Here is an 8,978-nt window from a genome sequence, read left to right as displayed (position 1 = left end):
GATTTGCTGACTGACAAACCAGGGAAAGAAAACTTATTGAAATGTTTCAAATGAGAAGACAGACAATAGGGTGGGTAAGATGTGGTATGCAGCTTTAAATACAGACTGAAGCAAACCAAAGAATGGGAAATTTTTTTCCTTAAAAGCTTTCTGGGTGTATTGTGCTATACACTATAATGATGAAATGATCATTTCTATGGAAAAGTCATGAAAAAACATTGTCACCTGTTGAATTTCTTTATAAAGTGAATCTTAATTGACAAGAATGAAGAAATTTAAATATGTTAATAAAACATTATCAAGTATTACTTTAATTTTTCATTAAAAGTTAAAGCAAACTGACAGACTATTAGTCCATTAAGATTTATGTTTCCTGTCATATTTATTTTCCTTTTGTTCCTCTTTTTTGGGTGGTGATATTTTTTTCAGAAAGGCAACCTAGTCTTAACCATTACTCACAAAATTTATGCTGTCAGAGAATCAGAGTTTTTTTTTTATTAAATTAAGACAATAGTAGGCTCATTTTATGCCAAATCAAAATATAAACACCAAAACATTTTTCACTAAAAAACCACTCATAAAAGATCATGAGGGGGAAAAGGCTCAGGAGGACCAGTATAATCCAGGCGCAGGAAGAAAAGCTTAGGAAAACACCTGAACATGTGGCATCCCAATGCATGGCAGCCGGTGCAAAATGCAAGTATCCCTTACATGGGGTGCCCTGGAGGTTCCAATCCTGGGTGTCCACCTCCTTTGTGCCCACAACCTGTAAATCCAGCCATTCCTCCTGGTCCTGTACCCGGGTGTCCCTTTCCTCCAGGACCTCCCCAGGGGAACCCAGCTTTCCCTCCATGTGGGCCCTCTTACCCTGTGCCACAGCCACAGTATCCAGGATACCAACCCTCAGGTCCTTACCCACCCCATGCCCACCACCTGCACCTGGCATATGTCCTGTGAATCCCCTGGCTCCTGGCATAGGCCCACGAGCCCCAATGGACAAGAAAACACTGAAGAAAATGAAGAAAACACATAAAGAGATGCACAAACACCACAAGCATGGCAAGCATTCTTCCTCTTCCTCCTCCTCTTCCAGCAGTGACTCTGACTGAACTCAGGGCCTGGACCCTCCCCTCAAGTCTCACCAGTTTTGCTCTCATCAAGCTTCTGCTGTGGTGTTGTACTAGGGGGAAATTAGCCCTCTGATCCCCACCCCACCCTCATCTGAGCCTTACCCTGCTGTTCAGCCCTGACTTGCTAGGGAAATGGATAAAGTATTTCTGTGGGTTAGTAAAGACCATCTCCTTCCTGGTTGATCGATCTTTTGTTTTCTTTTTCTTTTTCTTTTTTTTTTTTGGTTCGAGACTGGGACTCCAGCTCAGTACCTAATGCTTTTACTCATTGGCTAGCACAATAAAAATTGAGCTGTGCCTCCAATCTCAAGAGCTGAAGACTTTAACAGAGGAGGAGTTTTTTGAAGATGGCGAAACCTGTGAGCTAAATGCTGAAGACAAGTTTAAATTCTGTAAAATGTATTTTTTGTCCTTCCATTTCCGTTTGTAATACGTGTGGTTGGTGGAAATTTCATAATGATAAAAAACCTGTACTTTTTTTTTTTATAAAGGTAGCATACTAGGATCATTTAAAGCTAGATATGTTCCCAGCAGGCCTCCTAATGATTTCATTAACTGCAAGGCTGCCTTGATTCAAAGCAAGAGTACATTTGGTTGATGAGCTTTCTGGAAATGTAATCTCTACTCCTTAGCTCAACATGCTAGCTCAGGTCCTACTCTCATTTTCCAATTCTCAGTCCAAATAAAGCTATTTTTTTCTGGTCAAAAAAAAATCATGAGGATTTGGGGGAAGATGGAGGAGGAGAAGCTGGAGGGTAAACAAGCTCTTACATAGAAAGCAGTTTTAATGTTCCAGTGAACAGTCCTAGGTTAGAGAGTCACACCAAGTGTGCCATCACAGTAAAGAGAGTTTGGCCAAAGAGGGAAAATCCAGGCAAGATGACAGATCTGAGCACTTGCCAGGAGCCACAGCTGAGGTGGCAGTTGGGACAGCGCCAGTGGCTGTAGCCTTCATCCCTACAGAGAGAGTCCACGACAAAGGCCCCAGATGTGGCCGGTGAGCGGATTCTACTCAACACCAGCAAGAACTAACAAGGAGCAGATATCTTCATCCTGCAGATCACAGACCAGAGACGACGCAGGAACCAACACTCTGGCATGAGTAGAATCCTGACATCCTCACTCCTTCTCAGGGTGCAGAGGAGGGAAGGCCACCCATCCTCCACTACCAGAGATCTCCATCTAAGATACTGACCTCCACAGGGCTGAGCAGATAGCTCCAACTCAGGCCTTGGAAGAAAACAAGAGAGTCATTTAGTAGGTCACAGGAAGTAGACATGACCTGCCAGGCTCAGCTCCACCGAGGGGAATGTCACCCCACCCAGCCAGTAGAACCAGTGTCCTCAGAGGAGTGATTTCCTTCACAGGGTAAACAGAGACAGAGGCTGCTCCTTCCTACAGCAGCCTAGACAAACAATTGAAACTCAGTAAAAACAAAAACCAGAACCCTGAGAATGTTTTCCATGAGTGTTTCAAGAATTTCCCCACAGGGAAAAGCTACTATTTGCTGAAAAGCCTCAACCCTACCTCATCACGGCATTTCCACACTGAAGGAAACAGCCATCTCCCTCTTTTGTGATATTCAAAGCCGATCTCCCTTCCACGGAATAGCCTGGGAAGAGGATCACAAAATCCTGGGTAAAGCAGAGCATTTTTCTGCCAGCACGAAAATAATTGACTTAAGAAACCAGTCAAGCAAAAGGAAAACCAAACACCACAAGCACACCAGAGACTCCACCAAGAGACTGGTTATGGACGCAGGGGAGATACAGGGTCTTCCCATACCCCACACCCCAAAAAAAACACAAAAATCAAAGAACTCTTTTTTTAACCTTTTTTTCAATTTTTATTTTTTAAAAAAATGTTTGATGTTAATTTTTTTCTCATAATTTTTATTTCTGATGTGTGTGTGTGTGTGTGTGTGTGTGTGTGTGTGTGTGTGTGTGTGTGTTTAATCTCCTTTGACATTTTGGTCCTTTTTTATTGTTTTCATTTTTTTTCTCTCTTTTTTGTTTGACTTAATTGCTGTTCAGCTCATCCCCAGATACATACCTGTGGTCAATTATTAAACCTTATCCCCCATTGTGTACATACTTAATCCTGAAATTTATTACTCGAGTCAAAACATCTTAGGCTTAATTTCTATAATAGCAGTATTATCTCTTTATACCAATATAATTTTCAATTAACTAATTTTAATTTTCTTTTATTTTTTCATATTTCCTTTCTATCCCTCCTCTCATCTCATCCTATCTTTTTCTTCCCTCAATATCATTTCTTTAAACTTACATAATTTTGTGTTTCACTTCTTAGATTTAAATTTTTGTTTATCCATTTTTTCTTTATTTTTAAAAAAATCTCTCTCCTATCATTCGGTCCAATCAATTTCCCTCTCAGAGATTAGGACTTGTTTAAATTCACTCTTCTTTAACCTTTCCACATTCCTCTAATCCTAATTTTCTCCACAATTCTCCCTAAACCTAATAATTTCTGGTGTGTCAATTTTTTGACACACCTTTTTGCTTTTACTACCCCATTAGTCCATGGTTGTTTGATGATGAATAGATTATATCTGATGAACTAGATTGTATCTGCAGCCATTTTGACTGTGCAACTACAGGACTCCGGTTGATGCTTGCTTTAAAATAGCGGTCTAGCACAAAATTGGTTTTACTTTCATACCAAATGGGCAGAACAAGCCAGAAAACACAAGAAAAATGGCAAGTCCAGGTATATGAATTCCCACTCATGATAATCAGGTGACAGAATACTTAATGAATAATCCAGGAGAGAGCTCCCAAAAAGCTCTACAAGCACTACTGGTAAACATGTTGAATGAATACATTGAAAACTTGTAAAGGACTCAGTGTGAGTGTGATAGAGAGCGAGAGGGGGCAAACCAAAGATTAATATAGGAATCTTGTGAGCATGAGGAAGCTACTCAAAGATTAATACAGGAATTGTATGAGCAGGTTGAGAACAGTCAAAGAGAAATACAGAAATCGCATGAGAAGGCTGAGATCAGTCAAAGAGAAAGACAGGAATTGCATGATTGTGAGGAAGCTGTTCAAAGAGTAATACAGGAATTGTGAAAGAGGGATGAGAATAGAGCAAGATCAGTAAAGGCATCCATGAACAGACAGCTGAATGAATTCAGGGAGACCGCAAAAGGAATGCTCAATGGAGCCAAAGAAAAGTAATGGGAGCCCAAGGAAACCATAACGAATCAAATAAGTGATTTGAGAACAAACACTGACCACCAAATTAAGGAAGTAAAGTTTATACAAGACCCAAAACAAAGCTCCAACAAAGAATTTGAAGCCATCAAAGCCAAACAATTAGAAGGAAAAGAAATAAAAACAAAGTAGAAATTCTTGACAGTTGGTTAGACCATGCAGAAGATCGAATCTTGGGCATTGAAGACAGCCTAGATATTATAGAGAAAGAATGTATAACTATCCAAGACAAATCCAAGAAATATGATAGATCTATTCAACATTTGGAAAGCACCATCAGAGGCCTAATCTGAGGATAATGGGTGTAGAGGAGCACCTAGAGACAGAAGTTAATGGTTAAAATTTATTTCACAGAATTGTAGCAGAGAACTTCCCAAACATGCAAAAAGATAGGCCTATTCAGATACAAGAAGCTTTTAGAACCACCAAACCAGACTTACAAAAGATACTTGAAGATGTCCTACACATAGAAAACCAACAAGATGACAATAACGGCCAAGAAACAGGCTCCAAGTGAAGAAAATTAGAATTTAACACCAAAAGCCACCAAAGAAAGTCCTCTAACACATGGAGGCTGAACGACACACTGTTGAATCACCAGTGGGTCATGGAAGAGATTAGAAAGGAAATGCAAATGTTCATGATATTCCACAAAAATGAAATCATAAATTACTTGCTCCTCTTGGACACAGGAAATGCAGTACTCAGAGGCAATTTTATACCTCTGAGTTCCTACATCAACAAATTAGAGAGATCTGAAACCAACAATTTAAAGAGACATTTACCTCAGTGAAAAAGAGCAACCAAATAAACTCCTGTCCAGTAGATTGAAAGAAATAATTAAATCAGAATTAAACGAATTAGAATCCAAAAAAAAAAGAAAATAGAAAGAATCAACAAAACAGAGTTGGTTCTTTGAAAAAATTAACAAAAATTGACAGACGCTTAGCAAATCTTATCAGAAAAAGAAGAGCACACACAGAAATAAACAAACTCAGAGATGTGAATGGAAACATCACCACAGAAACAACCAAAATCCAGAACATTATAAGGGAATACTTCTCAAACTTTTATGCTAATAAGTTGAGAACCTGGTAGAAATGGACTTTTTCCTAGCAAATATTGACATGCCAAAACTAAACCAAGATGAGTTAAATCAAATTAACAGGCCCATATCAAGCATTGAGATAGAAGCAGCAATAAGAGACCTCTCATCTAAGGACCAATGGATTTACAGCGGAATTCTACAAGGCCTTCAAAGCAGAGCTCACACCAATACTCCTCCAACTCTTCAATGAAATTGAAAGAGAAAGTGCACAATGGGACTCATTCTATGAAGACATCATAACCCTCATCCCAAAACCAGGCAGGGACTCATCAAAGAAAGAGAACTAGAGATCCACTTCTTTGATGAACATTGATGCAAAACTTCTCAACAAAATTTTGGCCAATCGACTTCAACAATTCATCCAAAAATCATACACCACGATCAAACAGTATTCATTTCAGGGATGGAAAGCTGGTTCAATATACGCAAATCAATTAATATAATTCATCACATCAACAGGAGCAAAGATAAGAACCACATGGTTATCTCAATAGATGTAGAAAAAAGTGTCTGACAAGTTCCAAAACCCTTTTATGAAGGCTCTGGGAAAATTAGGAATCCATGGAACATTCCTCAATACAATAAAGGCTATATATGACAAACCTTCAGCCAGCATTATACTTAATGGTAAAAAAAACTAAAGCCATTTCCTCTTAGGAACTAGACAAGGATGTCCAATCTCTCTACTTCTCTTCAATTTAGTATTAGAATGCTTCGCTACAGCAATAAGACAAGATGCAAACATTAAAGGATCCAAATAGGGAAAGATGAAATAAAACTTTCGCTCTTTTCAGATGACATGATCTTATATTTAAAGAATCACACAGAATTCACTCCCAAATTACTCATGCTGACTCAAAATTTTGGCAAAGTAGCATGGTATAAAATTAACACTCAAAATCAATGGCTTTACTGTATGCCAACAATGAGAAAAGCGTGGCTGACATAAGGAAAGCAACTCCATTCGTAATAGACCCACCAAAAATGAAATACATAGGAATTAGATTAACCAAAGAAGTGAAAAATCTATGATGAAAACTTTAAAAACCTGAAAAAGGAAATGAAAACAGAACTTAGAAATTGGGAAAATCCTCCCATGCTCCTGGATTAGAAGGATCAACATCATGAAAATGGCAATATTTCCCAAAGCTATGTACAAATTCAATGTGATACCTATGAATATTCCAACCTCATTCTTCAAAAAAATAGAAGAGGCAATCCAAAAATTCATATGGAACAATAAAAGACCCCGAATAAAAAAATGATCCTCAGAAAGAACAATGCCGGAGGAATATCAATACAAAATTTCAAACTCTACTACAAAGCCGTAATAATCAAAACAGCTTCATACTGGCACCAGAACAGATCTCAGGACCAATGCAATAGAACTGAAATCCTAGATATTAACTCACAGATATATAGCCATCTAATCTTCGATAAGAGAGCTAAAAAAAATAGAATGGAAGAAAGACAGCTTCTTCAGTAAGTGGCTGTCAAACAAAATTGGTTAATCACTTGTAGAAAACTAAAGCTATATTCTTATATATCACCCTGCACCAGAATCAACTCCAAATGGATCAAAGACCTAGAGTTACAGCATACACCCTAGGTCTCATTGGCAAAGGCCAAAATTTTCTTAATAGATACCCAGAAACACAACAAATCAAAGAAAGGTTGCACAAATGGGATTACATATAATTGTAGAGCTTCTGCATGGCAAAGGATAAAGCTAGCAAGATCAATAGAAAACCTATGGATTGGGAGAAGACCTTCATTAGCCATACAACAAACAAGGGTTTCATATCTAAAATATACCTGGAACTCACAAAAGTAAATCCAACAACAAATCCTCAAACAACTGCCCAATAAATAAGTGGGCTAAAGACTTAAAGAGAAACTTCTCTGAAGAGGAAAGAAGCATGGCTAATAGACACATGAAGACATGCTCAACTTCCCTAATCATAAAAGAAATGCAAATCTAAACAGCATTGAGATACCACCTCACACCAGTTAGAATGGCTATAATCAAGAACTCTAATAACAACAGAAGCTGGAGGGAATGTGCACAGAAGGAAACCTTATTGTATTATCGGTGGGGGTGTTAACTTGTTCAACCACTTTGGAAAGTAGTATGGAGGTTCCTCAAAAGAATCCACATAGAGCTCCCCTATTTCCCAGCAATCCCACTTTTGGGCATTTACCAAAATGATCACAAACATAACCATACGAAAGCTACCAGCACAACTATGTTTATTGCAGCATTATTTACCATAGCTAAGATATGGAAGCAACCCAGATGCCCCTCAGTAGATGAATGGATCAAGAAAATATGTTGTATATACACAATGGAATTCTCTGCCTCCATCAGAAAGAATGACATTGCCCCATGTGTTAGGAAATGGAAAGACTTGGAAAAAATTATATTAAGTGAAGTAAGCGAGGTTCAAAGAAACAGAGATCCCATGGTTTCCCTTATTTGCAATAACTAGTGTATTTGTGAGACAAGCAGAAACGGTCAGATAAGTTGATATTTGGTGAAATGAACCCCAAGATAAGAACTCAAATTGCTATTGTTTCTAGCATATTTCTAAGATGATTTCTTTGTTGCTTTGTATGTCCCTCCCCCATGGTATAACCCCTGTTTTCACTGTATTTGATGTTGGTATAATTTGTGGAGGAGAAGGGTAAAACAAATTCTTTAAATAGGGATACAGGTGGACTCATTGCAACAATCAGATGTACAACACGTTATGTCGGAAAACGAACTTTACAGCTTTGGGTTGGTTTGGGGGTGGGAAGTTGGGAAGGGATGGTAAAGGGAAACAAAGGAGGGGGCAACAATGCTTGATAAGAAATGTAATCATTACCTTGCTCATGTAATTGTAACCCCTCTGTACGTATTTTCACAATAAAAAATCATGAAATTTAAAGTAAAAACCCATGTCAATTTTTTGTTTTTTTTTGTGGTCATGCGGCTTGAACTTTGGGAATGGGCGCTGTCTCTCAGCTCTTCAGCTCATTGATACCACTGTACCACTTGAGCCACAGTGCTGTTTCTACTTTTCAAGTGGGTTATTGGAGATAAGAGTCTCACAGACTTTTCTGCCCAGGCTGGCTTTGAACCACTATCCTCATTAAGAGACTCCTGAGTAGCTAGGGTTGTAGGCATGAGCCATCGAAGCCCAGATCCAAGTCAATTTCTAAAAAGCAAGCTTATTGAAACTTCTGGCTTTTTCCAATAAACAATCTTACTTTTTAGCATTAGTTCATAATTATGAGTTATTTTTAGATGTAACTGTGAACTTTTTAATAGAATCAAACATAATTTTTACTATTACTCAGTATTTCACAAAATCCACTCTAATTAGCTTTCCCCAAAGTAAATTATTACATACTACATTGCTCACTATTATTACACTCTATATTATATATAGTGTGAAGCGAAAATAATTTGGACCATTTCATATAAATTATTAGATGGTATTTTAGCATTACAAATTCACA

The 8,978-nt window shown here is 38.1% G+C and overlaps 1 pseudogene; it reads left to right on the top strand.

Moving 5' to 3' along the window:
* The first annotated feature begins 660 nt into the window (after positions 1-660).
* On the top strand, positions 661-1,109 carry LOC122101147 (annotated as a pseudogene).
* Positions 1,110-8,978: the final 7,869 nt, after the last annotated feature.

The sequence above is a fragment of the Dipodomys spectabilis genome, unplaced genomic scaffold (assembly GCF_019054845.1).
Source record: "Dipodomys spectabilis isolate Male_0828 unplaced genomic scaffold, ASM1905484v1 ptg000634l, whole genome shotgun sequence".
Taxonomy (NCBI): Eukaryota; Metazoa; Chordata; class Mammalia; order Rodentia; family Heteromyidae; genus Dipodomys; species Dipodomys spectabilis.
This window is presented reverse-complemented; position numbering and strand designations above follow the sequence as displayed.